The 23,077-nt window shown below is 40.3% G+C and overlaps 1 protein-coding gene across 2 annotated transcripts in view; it reads left to right on the top strand.

Moving 5' to 3' along the window:
* The window catches only part of LOC106092346 (rab11 family-interacting protein 4B), a 416,788-nt gene that overhangs the window by 96,561 nt on the left and 297,150 nt on the right, over positions 1–23,077 (top strand). For both annotated transcript variants that reach the window (XM_059370577.1, XM_059370581.1), the window contains exon 2: positions 4,749–4,802. The gene's annotated coding sequence lies outside the window, so the exon portion shown is untranslated. The remainder of the gene's footprint in view (positions 1–4,748; positions 4,803–23,077) is intronic.

Here is a 23,077-nt window from a genome sequence, read left to right as displayed (position 1 = left end):
CTTGATCGTCGTGACATTTTATGTCGATCTAGCCATGTCCGTCCGTCTGTCTGTCGAAAGCACGCTAACTTTCGAAGGAGTAAAGCTAGCCACTTGAAATTTTGCACAAATACTTCTTATTAGTGTAGGTCGGTTGGTATTGTAAATGGGCCATATCGGTCCATATTTTGATATTGCTGCCATATAAACCGATCTTGGGTCTTGACTTCTTGAGCCTCTAGAGTGCGCAATTCTTATCCGATTGGAATGAAATTTTGCACGACGTGTTTTGTTATAATATACATCAACTGTGCCAAGTATGATTCAAATCGGCCCATAACCTGATATAGCTGCCATATAAACCGATTTTGGGTCTTGATTTCTTGAGTCTCTAGAGGGAATGAATCCGATTGGAATGAATTTTTGCACGTAGTATTTTGTTATGATATCCAACAACTGTGCCAAGTATGGTTCAAATCGGTCCATAACCTGATATAGCTGCCATATAAACCGTCTTGCGTTTTGACTTCTTTAGCCTCTAGAGATCGCAATTATTATCCGAATTGCCTGAAATTTTGTACGATGGATTCTCTCATGACCATCAACATACGTGTTTATTATGGTCTGAATCGGTCTATAGCCCGATAGAGCTCCCATATAAATCTATCTCTCTATTTTACTTCTTGAGCCCCCAAAGGGCGCAATTCTTATTCGAATTGGCTGACATTTTACACAGGTCTCCAACATATAATTTAATTGTGGTCCAAACCGGACCATATATTGATATCGCTCTAATAGCAGAGAAAATCTTTTCTTATATCCTTTTTTGACTAAGAAGAGATGCCGGGAAAAGAACTCGACAAATGCGATCCATGGTGGAGGGTATATAAGATTCGGTCCGGCCGAACTTTTTTTTATTTAAATGGTATCCTTAACTTTATCCTTAACTTTACGTCTTGTTTTGGTCTTATTTAGATACTTTTTAATATGAATGAAATATATTTTAACCACTGTAGGACATACAAAATCCTCTCCATGGTGCAGAGGCCATGCCTGCCACTGAAGTGTGAGGTAGGGCATCCAAATGTCATCATTTGATGACGATGGATGAAGGCAAACGATATTACACGACGAATCATTCAAACGAACAAACATCCAAACGTGCAAATGAGTGTCATGACTTTTATTCATATGCCTCATGAGAGTGTGTCGAGGGCTGTTGCTAATTTGATTTCAGTTTGCGTTATATGTTGACATCCATTTTTTTGGAGTTTAACGCAATTCAAAAAAAAAAAATGACACCGCTTGCATTTCTCTGGTCCAAACCACACAGTTTTACGATTTTTGCAATTTTTTAGTTCATATTTTGACTCGTCTGTCCAAATAACTTTGTTCCAAAATGATTCAGGCATATTTATATACCTTTTTGCAAAACCAATGGTTTTTTCTATTGGCTGCGCGTAGGAAAGGTTTTTTCTTAGCGAAGGCACTTTTTGAACCCTTTCATTAAGTCTTTTTTGGATAGTTCGAGTCAAAATATTTAATTCTAGCTTCTCTTCTATAGGGCGCCCCGGTATCCGAGTTGGTAGCGTGCTTGGATTACCAGTGCAGGGGTCGTGGGTTCGAATCGCCCCAAAAGCCTTGCTCTATCGCTACTGTGGTATCACAATGGACTTAAAACCTTCTCTTTTATATCTCTGGCTGTCGCAAATTGCATTATAATCATCCTCAAGCATCATCGTCTTGCATTTTCTGCGACATCATTTTTTCAAAATTTATTTGACTTCCTTATTTTATACAAAGCAATAATTTTTCTGACCCCCGATTCTGATATTTTATACTTGGAACTCAAAGCTTTCAATTTCACTCATTTTCGCGATCTTGTACCAACATATCTTTTTGAGTTTCGGTTAAGTGCTTAATCTCGAAAAAATAATGGTCCATGCTTATTTTCTATATATTAAAGTAATATCGAACGAAACATTTAGGTTTGCTACAATGTTCTCGCTAGTATTCAAACGCGTTCAGTGTCATAGGCTACAATGGCACGTATTCGGTATCCGCATTCAGGGCGAAGTGTCACCACCCTAAAAAGATATTAGAGAGTTAATGAAGGCGCAGCGGAGCGGGCCCGGTTCGACTAGTATATTATAAATTGCACAATTTATAAAAAAACCCACTTTATTATGTCGCGAAAACCTTTTTTTCACTACAGTACTTTTACATCAGAAACCTGAACGAACGAGTTTAAAAATTTCAAATTTATGGAAATAATTGGGGAATTTATAATTTATGGAAATAATTGGGGCGCTCCAGCAAATAACGGGGCAAAAAACACACAGTAAAAAATACACGTACATAAAAAATATTGTGGATTTATGAAGAAGGGTACACAACCGCACTTTATTTTGTCCGACAGTGCATATCAGGTTAAAGACCGATTTGGACCATACTTGTGGTAGTTGTTGAGACTCTTAACAGATGTCAGCATGCAAAATTTCAAACAAATCGGGTTATTGTTGTGACCTCTGGAGGCTTACGAAGTTAAATATTGAGATCGGTTTATATGGGAGCTATATCAGGTTATAGACCGATTTGGACCATACTCCACATTTTTCTAAATTACACTGAAATATACCTCTATGTTAACTCTACTATTTTTGTCCATCGTTTGTGTTGCTGGTCGCAGGCAGGTATCTGTCAACGATTATCGTGATCATGGAAGTGTCAGTGAGAAGTTTGTCCCAAGGAAGACGGGGAGAGTGCTCTTCCCTCGCAGATACAAGATACCAAAAATCAGACTGCCGTCTTTGAACGGGATCATCCTGCACCTGTCGAAGGAGGCGAAGTACCTTGGCATAGTTCTCGATTCGAAAATGTCCTGGAAGGCGTAGACGGAGCATAGGAGCCGTAAGGCACTGTGCGCTTTTCCCTCCTGCAGGAGGATGTTCGGTGGGAGGTAACACCCAAGATGATTTATTGAGTGTATACCGGCGTTGTGACACTGGTACTGAACTATGGGACACTGGCATTGTGGAAGGAATTCAAGAAAGTGCAGACTGGCCTGCGTCGAAGTCGCAGGGGCACTGACATCCGCATCGAAGACAGGTCTGGAATCGATATGCAGCCCATTAGGCACATGCAGCACATTAGGGGAGCTCGGCGTGCTGAAGAAAGAAAGGTGCAGCCACAGTTCCATTCTGGAGGGTTGACTTTCATGCGGAGGGCAGACTTAGGGGGTTCTCCGACTACCTAGCAGCGGTACCTATTGGGATAAGGACATTTAGGATTCGCTTTCCCGTGAGGGATGAATGAAAGACGAATGTTGTGTTTGAGGAAGATGAGTCCTCGATCTTCACTGCTGGCTCCAAGATGTAGTCAGGGACTGGATTGGTGGTCTACCCCGGCGAACTCAACATCGGTATGTCGCTGAGACTGCCGGGTAAGTATACAGTCGTTCAAGGAAGAGGTCTGTTCCATTACAGTATCCGTAAGAGAAATGTCGCTATGTCGTTGAGACTGCCGGACAAGTATACAGTCGTTCAAGGAAGAGGTCTGTTCCATTACAGTATCCGCAAGAGAAATTCTGGCCAGGGATGTACCGCCCTCAAAACTCAGGATTTATGGGGATAACCATCGCGTCGCTCAAGACCTTAGGTTCGAGGATAGTGGGGTTGAGATGTGTGGCGGATCGTTTGGATAGGCTCCAAGTCCACGAGGCGGAAATGAGGGTACGGACGAATGCGACAAGAGGGGTTCGTCTGAGCCGAGCGTACCAGTCACCGGTTTTGCCTACATGCCATTTGTCAAGCTACTGAACATAATAGATAAGATGGCCAGAGCGGCGTCAGGGGCAAGATGGGACGCGGCGGATGGGTGCTGGACCGCAAGGGAGCCTTGTCATTGTCATTAACCGGAGGAGGACAAAGGAGATACTGGGGTTCGATCAGAGGCCGCTGATTACCTTAACAGGGGCCATAACTGGACAGTGTGCCAGTAACAGCATGGCGGCGTGCAATGGAATACAGCATAATGACTCCTGCAGGAGTTGCCTTGATGAGGATGAGGAGGAGACTATCGAATACTTGCGCCGGTTCTGCAGGGAGGTAGGCTCTCCTTTCGGGGGAGGCGGTTCTTCTGTGATCTGGGACGTTTCCTGAGATTTGTGGACGAGACGGGATGGTTCCGATGAAGGGTGACATAAGATCTGGCGAAGGCACATACGTGCTTGCTTAAGGGATAGGCGTTTCACCCCCGGCTCTGGCTCTCCTTTTACCTCTAGTTATGGTCCAAGGTCTCACATCTTCTTACTCTTCTCTTTCTTTCTAGGGTATCACAATGGGCCAAACTCGCCTTCGAGTGAATTCACTTATAGTGGGCAACCCATACAACCTATTTTAACCTATCTGTGTAAAATTTCAATTAGATATCTCCATTCCTTCGGCCGCTATTGTGATTTCGACCGACTTATGTCTAAATCGACTTAGAAAGTCAAGACGATCAAGTATAGTAAATATTTCGCGGTGTTACAAACAAAATGGCTGGATTAGTATATACCTTTCTATGATGAAGATAAGCACCATCTCAATGCTTCAAATATGTGTATAATAAAATATTGAGTTTGTAGAAAAGATATTCAAATTGTCAAATTTATAAATTTTTAAAATGCAAAAATTTGTTTATGAATTATTTTTATTTCTTTTCAAATGCTTCTACAAAGTCTATCTTCAAAATTAATAATTTATTTTATTTTTTTTAATTGATTTCAGACGTTCTCTAAGTGCTTTAGAACTCTAACAATTTGTACCAATTTGTTTATTAAGGTGAGTTATTAAATTTTCCTAAATGCCATAAAAATAAACATTGGGTGTACGTTCAAAATTATCAATAGCTTTGTTTGGAGGGTTACTGAATTAACAAGCATTCAAAATATTTACTTTTATCATGATCGGTATATATATGTATGACAGCTATATCCAATTTCGGTCCGCCTCCAATCCCATGGCAGCCGGTTGTACGTACCGGATTGACCCAATGAAGTCCTTCATCGACACACTGCTACAACAACAACAACAACGGTCCGCCTTAAATTATACTCGGCGCGGGATATCGGTGTATATGGCAGCACTATTCAAATATCGTCCAATTTTAACCATACCGGCACAAATATCAATAGGCCTACCTCAATTCACTGAGTAAAATTTCAGTGAAATCGGTAATAAATGACCTTAAATTGGGGATTGTTGCAAATGCAATCTTGGCCATGAACATTCCATTAAAGAACAGGGGCAAACTTCTAACATTTCAATGAGGGCTGTTCGATTCAAGTTAAAGGTCAATGATCGGGGAAATCGGGCAACGTTATATATGTCAATTACATCCAAATATAGTCCGATCTGGAGCATCCTTATGCGGATGTCGAGAGGTCTAACGCAACTCACTCTACTAAATTTAAGCGAATTCGGATAATCAATTAGCCTTTTATGGGTCCAATACCATTAATACGGGAGATCGGTCTATATGGTAGTTATATCCAAATATGAGCTGACCTGGGCTTGAAATCACATACTAATTCGAAGATAATCCGCTGGCTCTAAAGGAGTGTTATTCGATCAGTACTAACTTTAGCCTCGGTAGTCTGGTGGACGGCGACGAAGAAGAACAAGTATAACAACATAAGGACATTGCAATGGTTTAGGTTAGGTTAGGTTGAAAAGAGAGTTCAGATATTAATCCGCCTCATACCACTATGGACACACACCTAAGCCAGTAATCGGCTTGTTGTGCACTCTAAAAACTATAAAGTTAGAAATTCCGTGATACTTACGAAATCCTTAATTGCTTTCAATACCACTCCCCTAAGTTGGCTCATGTCTGGTATTGTGTCTCCACCTAAGTGCCGGTATCTGTTAGACGCGAAAGCCAGGCAATGACAAAGGAAATGCTCCAACGTCTCATCATCTTCCCCGCATGCCCTACACATTACTTGAGCTCGTAGTCCTATGTGTCCCGTTATGATACCAATAGCTGTAGTGACCTCCTTCTTGCTTCCTTTCAGTAATAGCCTCGTCTTCTCACGATATGGATCCCCCCATAGGATATTCGCTGTCCTACAGACCGTTTCGCTGTACCACAATGTTGCATGCGCATTCGTCGGCCACTCCCTGAACTCGAACTGGGTCGATCCGAAAGGCTTCGGGTTAACCAAGTTTATTGACGGCAGTCCTCTAGCCTCCACCGCCAAATCGTCTGCCCTTTCATTTCCCCTTACTCCGTTATGGCCCGGCAACCAAACGATGCAGATTTTCGCATCCTCAGAGAAGGCGTTAATCCTCTTACACTGCAAGACTGTTCATGACCTTAACGTCTTGGTTGTTATTGCCTTCATGGCAATTTTACTGTTGGTAAAAATGTTCAGACTCGACGTACTCGCATTAGCACCACACCATTTAACGCATTCCATGATCGCCCGGATATCCTCCTGGAGGACCGTATTATGGTCAGACAGTCTACAACAGATCTCAGTCCTCTGAGTTCTCAATGTAAACCCCCAGGCCCACTCTGTCCTCCAGCTTTGATCAATCCGTGTAACATGATCTTCCAGATGGCAATACTAGGGTTCCGTCAATCCAAGACTGTGCCGATGGCAGCAGTGCCTCGCACTTGACTTCGAGGTTCATCTCAGGTATCCGATCGGAAACCTCTTCCCTTCCTTCCAGGTTTCCTATGAAGAAGGAAGTTGCCTTCTAGTTTCTACCGTTGAATCATCCAGATCGCTTTAAAAGCCTAATAACTTGCGAACTCAAACAGGTTCTCAAAGAAATGAGAACCTAAAGTGGAACTCCTTCTGACTGCCAGTCCGGGACACACACACAGAAGGTGTTCTATAGGCTCTTCTTCTTCGATGTCCCCACAGCTTCTGCAAAAGTCGTTGCTGGCAACCTTGAGTCTGTCAGCATGTTTTCCGATTAGTCAGTTGACTGTTATTACGGGCACAATGAGTGAGACATCTGTTCTAGCCAATGACAGCAAAGCAGTAAACCTCTTCAAGTCTAGATTAGGCCACATAGTTTTGGAATGCTCGCAGCCCCTCTTTGTGACCATCTTTCATTCGTTGTCCTTCGGGCCTGAAGCATAACCAGGTCTTGAAAACTTAGCTTAAGTTTTCAGGACCTGGTTATGCTTCAGGACATGTCGCTAGAAGCATAACCACAGATTCCAGTATCCCTGGAATGTGTAGGGTAGTTCTCAGTCTCGCAAGATCTGCGATATCTCTGGTGCCCGGCAATCAAATTCAATACATCAGATGGTGTTGTCCTCAGTGCGGCTTTAATGCACAAACAAGCAATTTTTTGAATCCGGTTGAGTATTGAACAGTAGGTGCACTTTTGAAACGCCGTCCACTCGACCACAACACCCTATAGCATTATAGGTCTGACAACTGCAGTATATACCCAATGCATGATATGCGGTCTAAGCCCATAACTTTTGCCAATGGCTCTCTTGTAGGTGTTTAGGGCAAGAGTTGCCTTTCTTGCTCTTTCCAAAATGTTGGATTTGAAGTTCAATTTCCTCCCAAGAAGACAGGTGCCGCTTTAGGCAACTTGTATCTCCTGCTGAAAAGAACTAATTCTGTCTTGCACGGCTTTACATCTAGACCACTTTCGAAAGCCCACTTCGCTGTTGTACGTAGAGCATCCTTAAGTATATCTCTAAGAGTGCTGGGAATTTCTTTCTCCTAACCGCAATTGCCGCGTCATCAGCATACGCGACCACTTTAATCAATTTTCTTACAGAGACATTAATATATTGTTAATGGCTATATTCCAAAATAGAGGAGTCAGTACACCTCCTTGAGGTGTTCCTCTGCTTACCCATCTTTTAAGACCCATCCACAGATCCCAAGCCTGCCGTAATGCATGTTCTAGTAAGTTATTTATGAACTTTCTTACGGTAGAGCTGATGCCTAGAAACTCCAACTCCTTAATGATTGACGACGGTTTCCATTATTGAAAGCACCTTTAATGTCAAGAATTGCTACCACTGTATATTCCTTGACAGCGAGAAACCCCCCATATTCAGCCGACTAGCATGATGATGCATGATGCTGCCGCAACAGGCGATCTCCAGGGATCTTTGCCCTAAAATATGATTCTATCAACCTCTCAAGTGTCTTCTGCAGAAAGAATGGCATGCTAATAGGACTAAAATCGTTCGCCTTAGTATGGTAGGGTTTTCCTGCTTTCGGAATGAAAATTACCTTCATATGCCTCCCTCCCACAGGTATATACGACATGCTGATACAAGCAGAGTATATCTTCGTAAGCCACGGAACCAGTCTATCATACGGAGCTTGTTATTCAACCGGTGATACATCTTTAGGGCCTGGCAACTTAAAGGAGTCGAAAGTTCTTATCGCCCAAGGGATTTTCGGATCGGACACAATTTCCCTAATAACCAACGACGAATGCATGCCAGTGACAACCTCTTCTGGCGCCACGTTGTCCTTTGGAGAATTTCACGAGTAGTTCTATTGTTTCCTCACTAGACATTGTCCATACATTCTCTGACTTCTGAATATACCCCCACCTCGAGAACAGAATCTTCCTTAGCCTAGAGACCTCAGTTGTAGCCTCTACGGATCTGCAGAATTCCACCCATGATTTGTTCTGAGCCTTTCTCAGCTCAGCCTTATAGATGTCCCAATCGTGTGGTGTTCTTGCCGCTTTCGCTCTGCTGAAGAGTTTTCTGTAGTCCTTCCTTAGACCAACCAGCTCTGGGGTCCACCATGGCGGTCGCTGTTTGTCCCTGGCTTGACACTAGGACATGCTGACACAAGCGTGTCATTCAAGGCCTTCGTGATCCGCTTGACCATTATGTCTATATCCTCCGCAGTTGCCTCTTCCTTTTCTGGTCTAGAAGGGATAGATGTGCTGAAATCTATCCCAATCTGCCTTTCTTCTGTTAGGCCGAGGATCCACTTCTGTAGTATTTCCTCCAAGGCTGAAGGCAGATTCCAACTTATAATATATTCGATAAGCAGCTCACCCTTTTCGTTGACATCCGAACTTCCCCATATCTGGTTATGTGCATTAGCAGCACTTCCTACAATGAGGCTATTTTTCCCTAGAGAAGCAGCTTCAACCAGCAACTTAGAGTTTGGAGACGGCATCTCTGAATCGTGTGCCATATATAGGGAAGCCAGCCAGTAGTGAGATTTATTTATTTCAAGACTGGCTACTACTGAATCTACTCTTTGCAAGAATACAGGCTCTGTATCTCCCATCCTCCGTTCCCTTGAGTAGTTTAAATTCCGGAATACCTTGATAAGAACCACGTCAAATCCCTCTGCCATCTGTAGGACCTTACGTGCCGCCGAAGCGGCCTTACAATGGAGGAGATTTATATGCAGAAACCGGACCATAGTCAGAACTTCCACCATTTTTGCGTATGCCTCGTCTTCTGATTCCGCCAGGAGTTCATTCTCACAAGATTCGTTAAATCTTGTCATGATGAGCTTCCGTACGCATCCAAGGGCCGTTGAGAATGCAGTTGAACCACTCTTCCTCAGGACAATCGACATTTGCGCTGTCGACGAATTCTCATTAGATGCTTCACTAGCTGCTGCTGTCGAAGCACTTTTTGAGTTTTTGTCTTTAAACAGCAAACATTTTGTGAGTTGAAATATCAGAGCGATAATATGATAGAACAACATTCATTTGTTTGCTAACACAGCAGTCATGTCTGCGTAAATTCGGGCGATAACGGAATTCGTGAGTTGGTAAGTGCGAATACCTTTGCGTTTAGTAAGTCATCTATTAGGATTTAACAACCAGAACGGCAAGGTCTCACGGACGACCTTGGATTGTAAGATGAACCAAGTCACTCAGTGGCCTCCCCATCCCCCAAAACTCACACACAAACACCCCGCCCAAACCGGACATGTTTGCGGGGCTCAAACAAAATATATTTGGGAGTAGAGCACGAATGTGATACCAGGTTAGGTTAGGTTAAAAAGAGGGTGCAGATATTAATCCGCCCCATGCCACTATGGACATACACCTTAACCAGTAATCGGCATGTTGTGCGCTCTAAAAACTATAAAGTGACCTCTAAAAAGAAAATTTTAAGTTAGGAATTCCGTGCTACTTACAAAATCCTTAATTATTTTCAATACCACTCCCCTAAGTTGGTTCATGTCTGGTATCGTGTCCCCACCCAAGTGCCAGTATCTGTTGGACGCGAAAACCGGGTAATGACAAAGGAAATGCTCCAACGTCTCATCATCTTCCCCGCATGCCCTACACATGCTATCACTTGCCGCACCGATTTTGTTGTTGCATGCGCATTCGTCGCCCACTCCCTTAACTCGAACTGCGTCGATCCGAAAGGCTTCGGGTTAACCAAGTTTATTGACGGCAGTCCTCTGGCCTTCACCACCAAATCGTCTGCCCTTTCATTTCCCCTTACTCCATTATGACCCGGCACCCAAACGATGCAGCTTTTCCCATCTTCGGAGAAGGCGTTAATCTCCTTCTTACACTGCAAGATTGTGAGTGACCTTACCGTCCGGACGGACCAGTGCTCGTGGTCCTCATCTCTCCGCCTATTCTCCGAACCTGTTGTATGGTCCTTATGTTGCACTTTTTCTCCATATCAGTCCACCAAACTACCGAGGCGTAAGTAAGTATTGGTCTAATCAATGGAGCTAGTGGACTATACTAGGATCCAGGCCCCATTTTGAGCCTACGGCCCGTCTACATAGTGCCCAACAAAGACAGTTGCGAGTCATGAGAGAAATCATTGTACCAAATTTTAGACTAATCGGATGAAATTTGCGCCCTTTATAGGCGCGATGTATCTTAAAGGATACATTCTGAGTCGGATTGCTTCTTTTTGTTTAGTTTTGCAAAAAGTTAAACTTTTGCGATAGTATCCATCGGAAAAATATCAATCGAAATTCAGTCAAATAACTAAACATCGATAGTGCCATCGATATTGTGCCAGCTCTACTAGGGTACGTCCCCACCCCATAACATCCCCCAAATGACAATTTGGGGCTCGAAGAGAGTGGAGCACGATATTTATAGTTTTGATTGGTAACCAATTTTGGGGGACGCCTCATCCCATAAACTCCCCTTAAACCAACAGCAGTATGGGGTTTAAATTAATCGTATTTGAGAGTAAAGCACAATGCTGATACTTTTGGCTGGGCTAAGTGTCTGGGGGACGACAGTCGCCACAGAGGTTTTTCAAGGGTGGCAATTATATGCAGAAACCGGATCATGGCCAAGTTTAATGGCCTTAAAAACAAAAATATTAGCAACTAAGTTGTTGCAACAAAAAAAAAAATAATAATATTTGTCTTAATATTTTATGACCGTTTAGCGATGAAAGGAGAATTTTAATGGCCTTTTTGCAAATCAATTGTCTATTCTGATGGCTGTATATTGCCTTTGTTTAAATTCTCTTTGATTTTGCTCGAATTTGGGTATTCTCAAAACTTGTCCGCTTTTGGCAACACTTGCTTTTCAACAAATCCTACCCAACCGAGTGGCAGCATTACCTAACTGAAAGCATGCAGAACAAATAAGAAGAAGAAGAACAGCATCCACAAAGAGTTTGTGTATCTGAAAACGGCACAAGCACTTGCAATTGCTCGCAAAATAACTGCGCCTCCATACATGTCTGATGAGCTGAGAAGTCTCAAAACACCATACGGCTAAAAAAAAACTAGGTTTTCTATCTCTAATTGCAAGTTTTGCTGTTGTTGCTTTACTCAACTGTTGTTGCTTTACTCTGCTGTTGTTGCTTTACTCTGCTGTTGTTTGTTTGCAAAGTGTTTTCATGTACCGTACTTCAGATTTGCTGCAATTGCTATAACCGTTGAATATGCATGAATACTCATGACTTTTGCATGGAAATGCATCACCAAACTACCAACAACAAAATACATTTTTCACCCCGCCATCCCAACACCTCCAAGGCAAGAAAGGCACTCGAAGACTGACATCCAACTGAAATTGCAGTTAGATTTGGTTTTTCATAAATTCTCACGTTCGAAATACATTTGTAAATAACAATTGTTGGCAATTGTTAGTGGGGGAGAAGAGGAATGGCGGCGAGGATGGTTGGTCAGCATTGGCTTTTGTTTTGTTTTAGCTTTTCCATCGAAATGACTAAAATTTTAAATAAATCATTGCATTATTGCATAACATTTTTCTTGGAATGCGCAGCGAGCGAATTAAGACTATATGTAAATGATACGCAAAAACCATTGGAAGATTCATAAACCTGTAATTGAATAATGAAAGAGGGAGAGAATGGTTGGTAATTTAGTTTTTTTTTTTTGTAATCTATTGTATTGTTGTTGTAATTTGTGAATTCCGAGTAGGTATACAAGTGCGGACAAATTAACCTATAGGGTAAGATTTTGCCGAAATTTGGGACAGTGGGTTATGTTAGGACCTTTGACATCCTCCTTCAATTTGGCTTAGATCGGTCCAGATTTGGATATAGCTGCCATATAGACCGATCTCTCGATTTAAAGTCTTTGCACCATAAAAGACACATTTAAAATCCGTTTTCGCTGAAATTTGACACAGTGACTTATGTTAGGCTTTTCGACATCCCGGTCGTATATGGTTCAGATCGGTCAATTTTTGGATATGGCTACCAAAATGACCAATATTTTGTTCTGCAAAATTGAACAATTACTTGTACTTATTAGGCCACTCAATATCCGTGTCAATTGTGTCCAAATCGGACCATATTGCGATAAAGCGGCTATGGGGGCATAAATTATGCATTTGTGCACCGCCTTATGACGAAAGGTGGTTTACATCTATACCCGAGGTGGTGGGTATCCAAAGTTCGGCCCGGCCGAACTTAACGCCTTATTACTTGTTTTAACTCAAATAGCAAATCATATGTAAAACTTAATAGTGAAAGCAGTAGGTTAGGTTAGGTAAGAGTGGCAGTCCTTTACAGACTCACTTAGATAATTTTAAGTCCATTGTGATACTACAGTAGCGACAGACCAAGGCTTCTGGCGGGAATCGAACCCACGACTGCACTGGTTATCCAAGCACACTACCAACTCGGCTACCGGGGCACCCCCATTAAAATCTGTAAGTAAGGGTGTACTACAGTCGGGCGGTGCCGACTGTATAACACCTTATACCTTTCCTCTACGACGAACATATATGTGGGAGCTATATCCAAATCTGAACCGATTTTTACCAATTTCAATAGGCTTCGTCTCTAGGCCAAAAAACATGCCTATACCAATTTCAAGACGATCGAATGAAAACTGCGACTGTACTTTGTACACAAACTAACATGGACAGACATACGGACAGACAGACAGACAGACGGACATGGCTAAATGGAATCAGAAAGTGATTCTGAGTCGATCGGTATACTTATCAATGGATCTATCTCTCTTCCTACAGACAAATGCACTTAGTTATAATACCCTGTACCACAGTAGTGGTGTACGGTATAAAAATCTCTCCCTGCGAACAAAAAGATTTGAGCTGACATTACAGATTACTGCGGAAATTCGCTTCCAACGAGCGGGTGTCCATCAAGAAGTTCGAAAGTGGCTGTTCTTAAGAAACAAATTCGGGGAAGTTTCGATTTTATAGGTAAAGACAGCGTAGAAGGATTAAATAGTTTTATACACAAAAAATGTTTAATAGTAGAGGACAATTAAAAGAAAATGTTTGCAAAAAAAATTTGTTTTTGTTTTAATTTTTATACGATGCCGCCTTTAGGGACCATAAAAAAGTGGATTTTCCATTAGTCGGCTTTTTGGAAAATGGTTTTCTTGCGCCCTTCAGAAATCAAATTGGCAGATCGGTTTATAAGGAAGATATATTAATATATTGTCCGATATAGCCCATCTTCGCAATTACCCATTCTATGGACGAAATCATAATCTGTATTACGTTGGTGCCCTCCGTGGCACAGAAGTTAGGTTAGGGGTTAGGTTTAGGTGGCAGTCTGTCATCAGACTCACTTCGACGTTTTCGTCCATTGTGATAGCACAGGAACAGAGGAAGGAAGATGCCTTCTAGTTCCTACCGTTGAACCATCCAGATCACTTTAAAAAGCCCAATAACTTGCGAATGTTCACATCCACTAAATCAGACAGGTTCTAAAAGAAATGAGAATCTAAAGTGGAACTCCTTCTGACTGCCAGTGCGGGACACACACACAGAAGGTGGTCTTTAGTCTCTTCTTCCTCGATGTCTCTACAGTTTCTGCAAAAGTCGTTGCTGGCGACCTTCAGTCTGTCAGCATGTTTTCCGATTAGTCTGTGGCCTATCATGACGGACACAATGACTGAGACGTCTGTTCTCACAAGTGACGGCAGGGCGGTGGACATCTTCATGTCCAGATTAGGCCACATAGTTTTGGAATGCTCACAGTTCCCTCTTTGTGACCATCTATTATTCGTTGTCCTTCGGGCCTGGTCCTGAAAACTAAGCTTACACGGTCCTAGAGGCATACCCACAAATTCCATTATCCCTGGAATGTGCAGTGTAGTTCCCCCTCCGCTTTACAGTTCCCTGGGATATCTCTGTGGCCCGGCACCCAGAACAGGTGAACTTTGAGCTGTTCAGCCATCTCGTTGAGAGATGTGCGACAGTCGAGAGCGGTTTTTGTGTTCAGAAATACGTTCTCCAGGGATTCAATGGCTGTCTGAGAAGATGTTTATGCCAATCGTCGTAATGACATTATATCTAAGCCATTTCACCACTTCCTTAATTGCAAGCATCTCCGCTTGATAAACACTGCAGTGGTCGGGTAACCTTTTCGATATGACCAGTCCTAGATCTTTAGAGTACACCCTAAAGCCCACCTGGCCGTTTAGTTTGGAACCATCCATATAGAAGTTTATGTAACTTCTGTTACCAGGGATATCGTAGTTCCAATCGGTTCTATCAGGAATGGTGGTACGATACTTTGTATCAAAAAGCGGCTCAGGTGTCCGTATTCGCCACATGACTAAAGAGAAAGCTCCCTTAATCTCACGGCAGTGGTCACAGCAATTTGTCTGGCCACACAATTTAATGAGCTTTCCAAAATGGGTAATAACAATGAAATCGGTTAAGAAATAGATGACTTATGCAATTTTTGTGTTTTAACTTTTTTTCTTTTCATTTAAAAATATTTTGTGTTTTTTTATGAACTTCACTTCAATTTTCACCAGTAGTTAGAAAGCATACTGATTTTATTATTTCCTATATAACGTTGTTCAATTTTAGATGCTTCCCGGTGAAATCGTTCACCTTGCACCTAAACTTAATGGAAAACCGCACACATAAGCATGTAGATAATGTCATTTTATTGACTTTTTGCAAGCCATTGATTGGTAAGCCGACAGCATATTGTTTACTATCTGCTCACAATTTTCACTTTTTATGTTTCCAAGAAAATTTTTGCCCACTAGAACAAAACCATTCCATGCCTTTTTTACTTCAAGTTTACTTTTTTGTATGAATATGTCATCTTTTACCGATTTCCGTATTTGGGGACCAATAAAGACACCGGTTGATTTAAAATTAATTTTTTTTTTCAATGTTTAATATAAAATCATATATATGTTTTAACTTCTTTTAATTTTTCGCTCGTTATTCGTGGAAAAACCTGTGCAAGGTATTTGAATGATGCTCCATTCAAGTGCTTTCACGAATTGCTTTTATAACCCCAATTTTATATGCAACGGAGGTAAAATGATGTCTTTTGTATTCACTATCGGGATATTTACGCCAAGCCAATGGAACCGAAGGAAGCGATCCATCATTATGCAAAAGCACTGTTTTCAGGCCCGGAAAAAGAAGATATACATACATATATAAATAAAATATAGAAAACTATATAAAAATGTTTATATTACTTCTTGTGCAATCGTCAATAAATAATCGCCAGTTTTCTTGAACATGGCTATATCCAAGTTGTTCAATCAATACGTTCACATCGTTGCAGTAGGCCAAATTACTATCTTCAGTACTTTCGTTGAAAAGTGATCCAAACTAGCTAGTTTCCTCGGTCCTGCGAAGTGTAATGTTTACATTTTCTTGCAAATATTTCCATTGCTTAAGTCTGGAACCTTGAAGTTCAGTTTGTCGTATAGACAATTCTAAATCCCGAACAAGATCATGGAATTCCCTTCAGAAGGGCCATATTCTGATTCGGACATTATCACATTGCTTGGAGTTGGTTCAAAGTCAGTTAAATGTGGTGATACTCCGTTAATGACTTTCGGAACAGCGTCGTTTTCCTTACGCGATAAAGTCTGTATTACACTATCAACATTTGCATATTTAATATGTTGCCTTATTTTGAAATGATATCGCCTTGTTTCAGTTAAACTGAAATGGCAATTATTATACCCTACACCACTACACTTATAGTGTAAGTGTAGGGTATCATACAGTCGGCACCGCCCGACTTTTGTCCTTCCTTACTGGTTTTTTTCTATGCACACGTAGTGAACGCCAATTAACCGATTCAGGAAACGGCAATTCAAAAGAACAACGTGAAATTTTTTTCCAGGATCTTCGCGATGAAAAAGGCCATGAAAAGAGAAATGTTGGACTTCATTTGTAAGGATCATTAATAGCAAACTGGTAAAAGCCTTAAAAGGACAATCTGTTTACACTGAATGCGCTTGGTACTTTTGTAGCCTCAACATATTAATCTTATTTAACCCATCAAAAACGCAAGTCATAAAAAATTATGTACTTCTTTTATAAGGATCATCCTATTTTTTTACGGAATGAAACACTTTTCTGAACCAATTCTTTTACTGTACTCAAACAGGTACAACGGTCATTAATGGGTTAGTTCGATTTTGTTTAGGCCAAAGCATGTTTGTTGTTGGAGGGTGTTCAAAAAAATTTGCATGTTTTCTCATTTCTAAACAAAGAAAATTAAAACACAATTTCAATTTCAATTTTCAATTTCATCTTTATTGGTTTATTATTATGTTCATATTTACAAAGCAGAGTTATGAGATCTTATCTTTTGGATATTACTGCATATAAGACTTAGGATCAAAGATATTAAATTACAATAGCACAGTTAAGATAATGAGTTTAAAGGAAAAATAAAGGGGAAAAACCTTTCCATGAAATTCACACAATTGGAAGAAAATATATACATACTCAAAAATATAATAAAAATACTCAAGGTAAGCATATGATTTCCATGTGCTGATTAAAAGGGAGAAAAAAGAAAAGACCATAAATTTATGTTAATTCGTTGCATGACCTTATCAATTGATAAGTCGAATATTTTACTTTGTTGAAATAATTATCATTAAGTCTATCGACAAATGTATCCAGTTTTTCGTAGCCTGTTTCGTCATGAAGTAGCGCCGTAGAGTACCTCCAGTGCCTCCTATTTATGATTTTTAAACATTTGTTTTGCCAAACAGGACATCCGTAAGTAAGAAAGGGCCTTATTACACTCTTGAATAAAAGATTTTTGTTTGCATAGTTAAGTGTGGACTTCTTGTGGATTAAAGGCCATAGTGAACGAATCATTCTTAATGTTTTTTTGCAGACTTCATCGATGTGCTTTCCAAAGTTAAGTTTTTTATCGAGCGTAACTCCCAAATATATAACCCTGTCAGCAATATCAATTCTTTCAGTACCGAAGTTAAGTTTTCTGATAGTCAATCTTTTAGGAGACTTGTTAAAAGGAAAAATAATGGCCTGGGTTTTATTTGGGTTAATCTTAATTTTCCATTTTGAAAAGTATTTATTACAAGCCAGCAACCCGGTTTCCATTTTTTTAAGAAGTGCAGTTGTTAACTTGCTTGTAGTTATTAACGCCGTATCATCTGCGTAGTATGCTGTTTTCACGAAAGAAGGCGCTTTAAAGTCAGCAGTGTAGATGGAATAGAGCAAGGGAGATAGCACTGATCCTTGGGGTAAGCCTGTATTCAACAATTTTGGGGAAGATCGGGATTGGTTTACGGTTACAATAAAAGATCTTGATTCCAAGAAGTCCAAAATAATTTTGCATAAGTATTTAGGCGCATCATTTTTTAGCAACTTGTGGATTAGACCATTATGCCAAATTGTGTCAAAAGTCTTCTCTATGTCCAGTAAAACAAGGCCCGTAGAACGTCTCATTTGTTTGTTATTTTCGATTATTTTCTTAACTCTGTGAACTTGGTGGACTGCACTATGTTCCTTTCTGAACCCAAACTGCGCAGGAGAGATTAATGGGTTTTCTGTGGCAAATTCGTACAGCCTAGAGTGAATGATTTTTTCAAAAAACTTAGATATATTACTAAGTAGGATGATTGGCCTATAACTGGAAGGATCAGAAGAAGGTTTATTAGGTTTTGGAATCGCAATTACTTTGGCTACTTTAAAGCTTTGAGGGAAGTAGTTAAAACGGAGACAACTGTTAAATATAGTTACTATAGTTATATAGTTATATTTTTATATGGAGTTTCAACGCGAAAACGAAATATAGTACCAACAAGAGAACAGCAGCAAGCCATCTTAAAAATAAATGCACATGGCGGACATGAAGCGAATGGCAAGCTCACACCTCAACAATACTTACTAGGGCTCACATTGATCGTAACTGAATATAAGATACAGACAGCCGCATTTTAATGTTATGAGAGCTGAAATTAATTTGAGTGCTTTGTAATAGCTTATGTGGAAAATGGAAGTAAGTCTATCACTTTGGAGACAGACAACTCGTACGTCACTGATAAAAGCGATTCTCATCCAAAAAAAGGAAGTGCAAAAACAATGGAGTATGTCAATGCCGCTCAACAACACTTGGTGTCCCATTCGTCTGCTTGCTTTGGCTCATATGACACTTATCTGAGTAGTGCTCATTTGCAAACAACATACTTTTCATACTTCGTTGTTACAAATAAGTTGAGGCACCTCATTTGGAATCATCTTTGGCAAAAACCGTTGACGACTTTTTTATGATGCTCAGATTTAATGAAAATTAGTGAGAATTAAAAGGTTTTGTGATTATGGTAGGAAACTAATAAACTCTCATAAATTTATGCTGAATTGCCTTTTGGGTTTTTCTTATTATAGCCCAATTGATTTGTTTTTCCGTTGGCTACCTGTTAGGGACGATTTTGTAACAGATACCACACTAATGAGGGGTCATTCATTTGGAAGTTTTGCAACGTACACGAGCTAACTCAGGTAAAGGGGGATTTTTTAAGAGCTATAATAAAGTAAAAAAAAAACAGATAAAATTCGAAAAAAATTATGAAATCTTTATTTGAATCGATAGTACAGTTCATATAATTTAATGTGTGAAGATTATTTCATACAAATGTTGGCCGCCTCAAATGGTCCATCTCCTTTGTCCAATTCAGGCATACTCTTTTCAACATTTCAGCCGGTATCTCACGAAAAAATTCTTCAATAATGTCTGCCAATTCGTCAATTGAAGCGGGCTTGTCTGTATTGACATGAGCTGACATAGCCTCACAAAAAATAGTCAACAAATAGACCGGTCCCGAACGTGAAATAAAATAATCACCGAACTCGCCTCTCAATAGGTACATTGTTACGCGGATGCACTGGTAGTGGCTTGCAATACTATTGGCTGATCATCACTCCAAAATCGACAATTCTGCTAATTTACGTACCCATTGAGCAAAAAATTAGCTTTGCCGTAAAATGGAAGAAGAGCGCGATTAACTTTCTGAACAGAGCACGCATTTTGATATTAAAAATTCAATAATTTGCAAGCGTTGTTCATTTGTAAGGCGAGAGCTGTTTAAACCAGTGTTGCCAAAAAGATAATAGCTAAAAAATCACACTTTATTTAGCCACCGTACAACAAGATGCGCCCATTCATTAATACCGAGTAATAAAATATTGTAAAATACGTAGTATAAATAGGTGTTCATTGATGGGTTGGTGTCATTAAACAAGTTCAGACAAATCTGAATAACGGCAAGGTATTTTCCATTAAAGTTATACAACATGTCATTCAAGAAGAGCTCTTTTAACACAGAGAAAAACAAGGAAACCTGGACAATGAACCTAGCCCAGTTTCAAGCACCATCAAGAAGATGCAACGTGCCAATTGCTGATGGACCAGTAAGTGAACGGAGTCGCATGCTCCTGAAAAACCACGCCATTGGACGCTTCAAATGTCTTAAGACCACTACCAAAGAACGGAGAGAAAGAGGACCGATCTAATTGCCATAGAGGTTAAGTTCCTGTGGAGCAAAACATTGAACTTCTAGCGTATATTTGATCAAGGCATTTGTGCAAATATACGAGAGCTACGGAAAAAAACAATACTTTGATTTATTGAAGGAGTTGTTTAACATAACCATGGCAAAAGGCGAATGAATGTGCAAAGAATATGAGAACTTCTACAATGGCCGCATTGGTTATTCCAGCGGGAAATTTGCTGGTGCCAATAACATCCAAGCGAAAGAGGGCAATGGAAGCGGCTGTTTCCACATTTACCAACTCGGCGATACTTTATTGTTCCGAAAGTAGCACGGGCTCATTCGACAACAGTACAGATAGACCTTGGGAGGATTACAATGCAACATCAAGGAGAAAAAGGAAGCATAATCCAACAGACATTGCAAGCTCAGAGCTGTAGTACCACGGAGTAGGAATGATCTACCACCAGCTTTTCACTGTGGGCATTGATACCCCAACCCCATGTCAGTCAGGAGTCCACAAGGCTATATACAAGGAAGCTGTTCGGGTGAAGTTGTACTTGGTAAGCATGCTTTCTCTGCAGAAGTGGAGCATGCACTTTGAAGGCAAACACCTTGAGAACGTCGAATATTAGGCCGTGGTCCTCAAAAATGAAACCAAAGGAATTAAGTTGACTGCGCTCAAATTTAAAAATGGGGCAGCTCAAACAATCGAAGAAAGACTGTGGAACGGGTTGGATGAGTTCAGCCGTGTGGATCAATTGTAATGATTGTTGCCGATACAACAAGTGTGAATACCGGCAAAATGACAGGCGTATTAGTTCGACTGCCGCAACTGCATACCGTTCTTCGCGTAGTCATGGACGATGAGTTCTATGGATCGACTAGATCACCAATCAACGCGTACTTCTTTGTGTAGGAATTGATGAGTTAATGTGAAAGCAGCCTTCACAAATGTAAAAATTCAGATGAAGATTCTCTTCTACCTCACTCGTGTCTTCCGTCACTTCACTGAGAGGAGTGAATTCCATTTTGTAAAGTTTAACCAGATCCCAAACATCTGCAATGCACGCTGGAAATCTCGTGCAATTCTAGCTTTTCTTGCCTTTATTCTGATGCCGGAAACGCGGAACAGGTTACATATAATCCGTTCATTCATTTCTTATTCATGGGCTAATCATTGGTTTAGTAGTCAATTGTTTCGGGCTGAAGATTTTGAAGAACTACTTGTAGCTTTGAATGACTTCCCAACAGATCTCAAATGCTTGAAAACATACTGGAAAAAATATGAATCTTTAATCAACATTGCCCGGAGCAACCGGTGTTTCGAGCATGCCGCAACAAGGACAACCTCCCACTAAAATTCATCCTCGCCAATGACAACGTGGATATTTAACTTCCTCGAGTGTTTGATGTGGCTCTAAGGCTTGTGTTCAAATATATTTATAACTGCTTACCTTACAGTGACTTCAAAAGGTCGACATAAAAATTTTAAAATCATTTTGTGCGTGAGGTTTTTTTTTTATCGAATCACCTTAGATGTAAGATTTTATCTAATCTTGAATAAAAACTCATCAAAGTATGATACAGGGATATGAGGTTGTAAATAAGTCATCACCCTAATGTAAATACTGTTACAAACGAAATTAGTATAGGCCCATTAGAGTGTCCAAAAAAAAAAGCAAAAAGTATTAACCTCCATTTTTGTTCCTTTTGACAGAGGCGAAATCCGAAATATTATGGCGATCGGTTAAGGATAGCCCTTGCCGCCACGACCTTAATTAAAAAAAAAAAAAAAGACAGACGGACTATTAACACAGTCCGAAAGAATATGCGGACAGACGGACATGGCTAACCGGCAACAGCAGGAATTTTTGAATCGGACTACACATTTTTTCACAGCCAAAGTAGTGGAGCAGGGTACAGTCTGTGTTTTTGTAATAAATTTCCTATAAATGTATACTTAGTTTAGAAATTTCAAGCTAGGACCTAAAATACTCAACTGGACTCCCTACATCCAACTTTGGACGTCGTGGCGTCACAGTTTATCGTAAAGCGATCGCAATAATATTTCGTAATTTGCTTATTGGTGTCAAAAGGAAGACCATTTTTTCTCCTTTACATCATGAGACGGTCCTACGCCCATCCTGTGGTGAAATTTTTAAGGTATAAGAATGAAAAGTGAACGACCTGTAGCTTTTGTTAGGTTGCACCACTACTGCACAATTTTATGCCTAAAATGTTGTCTTATAAGTGCCAAGTAAAAGCTCTAATCTTCTTTCGACATCTGTTTTTCGCTAACAAAAGACGTGCTACTGCTTTTTAAAAAATTTGTACGCTTTCTACAGAAAACAAAAGATTTTTCCTTTGATTGAAGCCAATTTAAACAGCTAACAAAACAGTAAAAATCAATTCAAGCACAAGATACTTTCAATTTTCTTTTTGCCCCCAATCCCCCCTCCAAACACAAGCCACATGTACCTGAATTGGTGGCAGCGAACTAAAAAAAATGGAATTACAATTTAAACCTTTCATGTAAAAAAAGCAAAAAAAAATGTTACGCGCCTATTATTGTGGTGTCGTCTTTTGTACGAGTTATCAACGTTTCGTACTCTTTTTGTCATCAATTCAACAATTAAACAATATTAGACGTAGCAGTAGTACGAGTATACTATAATTTGTCATGAATGGGCGAAAATGGAGAAGAAAAAATTACAAAAATGAAAAAAAAAAACTGAAATCCCTGCTGCCATTGAGCGAAAGAGACCTCGAGTAAAGGGGGAAGATAATAAAACGTATAAGACCAAATCCAAAAACCACGGCAATTTTAAGCGGTTATTGAACCCCCAAGACATTTTAAATACAGTCTAGTTCCCTAGCAAAACAGAATGGATATACATACAC

This window comes from Stomoxys calcitrans, chromosome 1 (assembly GCF_963082655.1).
Source record: "Stomoxys calcitrans chromosome 1, idStoCalc2.1, whole genome shotgun sequence".
Taxonomy (NCBI): domain Eukaryota; kingdom Metazoa; phylum Arthropoda; class Insecta; order Diptera; family Muscidae; genus Stomoxys; species Stomoxys calcitrans.
The sequence above is the reverse complement of the archived record's forward strand: the minus strand, read 5'-3'. Positions and strand labels throughout refer to the sequence as shown.